This window comes from Octodon degus, unplaced genomic scaffold (assembly GCF_000260255.1).
Source record: "Octodon degus isolate 3935 unplaced genomic scaffold, OctDeg1.0 scaffold00459, whole genome shotgun sequence".
Taxonomy (NCBI): Eukaryota; Metazoa; Chordata; class Mammalia; order Rodentia; family Octodontidae; genus Octodon; species Octodon degus.
Genome location: NW_004525035.1, coordinates 251,139 through 252,776, shown reverse-complemented (window position 1 = coordinate 252,776; position 1,638 = coordinate 251,139). Strand labels below are relative to the sequence as shown.

The 1,638-nt window shown below is 33.5% G+C and overlaps 1 long non-coding RNA gene across 1 annotated transcript in view; it reads left to right on the top strand.

Moving 5' to 3' along the window:
• LOC111814731 overlaps nt 1-111 on the top strand; it is a 2,225-nt gene extending 2,114 nt beyond the window's left edge. The window contains exon 3 of the long non-coding RNA XR_002819638.1: nt 80-111. This is a non-coding gene — a long non-coding RNA (uncharacterized LOC111814731). The remainder of the gene's footprint in view (nt 1-79) is intronic.
• Nucleotides 112-1,638: the final 1,527 nt, after the last annotated feature.

The following is a 1,638-nucleotide window of genomic DNA, read 5'->3' as shown; positions in this document are numbered from 1 at the left end:
AAAAAAAAAAAAAAAAAAAAAAAAAGTATTAGTTGGTTGTGAATTATATGGCACAAGCCAGCCCCTCTATGATTTAAAGGTCTTTTCAGTACTTCTAAAATAAGACCTTATGTTCAAGGGTTTGTAAAGGACAAATTCTGTTTTCTTGGCTAAAACTTCTATGAAAAGCCTCAGCTTGGGTAGATATGGCTTTTGGTTTTGGGGTTTAGGGTTTTTGTTTTGTTTTTGTTTTTTTCCAGTTTCAAAATCTAAGTATTTTGACCCTTCAGTTTGGAAAAGCATAGAAATGGAAGAAAGAAGTTTTATTTACTTTCAGTGTTCAAAAATAAGGCAATCACTGTGTAGTATATAATGATTCATAAGTTTGTCATTCATCATAATTGACTCTGTAGAATTTATTTTTAAAAAAGCAAAAAGATTAGATCTTGAATTAGGTCTGGGGGATATGGTCACTGTGCAGATGCACTGAGCCTTAGAACCATAATGAAATTCTACCTAGAATGCAAAATTGAGCTTACGGATGGTGCAGAACATTGTGGTGGTCGTTAATGTGCAGAATATCAAAGCTACTTAGGAGTTCTTACAGTTTGCTAGTAAGATATAAAATCAGATCACATCCTATACATATCAGTGGAGTAGTTTTAGCTTAGTTGGAGAGTGAGAAGATGGGAGTCAGTTGTGCAGAGGTTGTGTGACCTAGACAGAAAAATTTGTGAACTTGTTTTTCTTTAGTAAAGACTTGGCTTGCTTCTTGCTATCATTAGAGGCAGTTGTTCCTAAGATTTCGATCACTTCAGTTCACCCATACAACAAAAATATAGTCTTCCTTTCCCCTGTACTTACTGCTCAATGATACCTCAGTGCCTAGCAGTGCCCTGTTCCTGACTCAGTGCTTTGATCTTAGTGTAGCCTTTGTACTGACCTGAAGGAGCCCTCAGAGTCCCTTCTCCTTTTGAGTTTGAATTACAGCCTTCATGTGGTCTTTATGTCCTTTTTCCTAATGTAAAAGTATTTTCATGCTTCTTGGTTGTATTGGGTAACAATGGGGATAAGATTTTATCTGGTTATTCTTGAATTGCTTTTAAATATACAAATTTTATCATCTTTAAACTCATCATCCTTTTATATTTGTGTTCTTTCCAGTTAGGGTTTCTTAGAGATAGTTATGATTAATGGAGCACATTGATTTGAAATTTCAAATTTTCCAATGCATTATTTGTTATAATAAGTGTTGTTTAAACATACTGTCTTAAACATAAACAATGTGACTGTGATAATGTCGCTGAAGAAATAACGTGGCTGTGTTAAGTGCTCATTAAATAGATGCATTTTCGGTGGAGCATGAAACTGAAATACGGCAATTTTGTAAGTCAGAATTCATGCCAATCAGGGCTGGAGCTGAAAACAATGCAAAAACAAGGCAGTATCCAGTGATTAAAAATTTCATGCCTTTCCTCCATCTGAGAAATGAGCACTCAGATAAATTTTATCTTTGCAAAGATGTTTTTATAGGAATTGAGAGTTTGCCTAACAATAATTATTTCCTGTATCTTGAAAACATATTCCCCATATTTTAAAAGTTTTATATTAGAGATCTTTTAATGCACATTTGTTAAATATATATATGATATATATCAT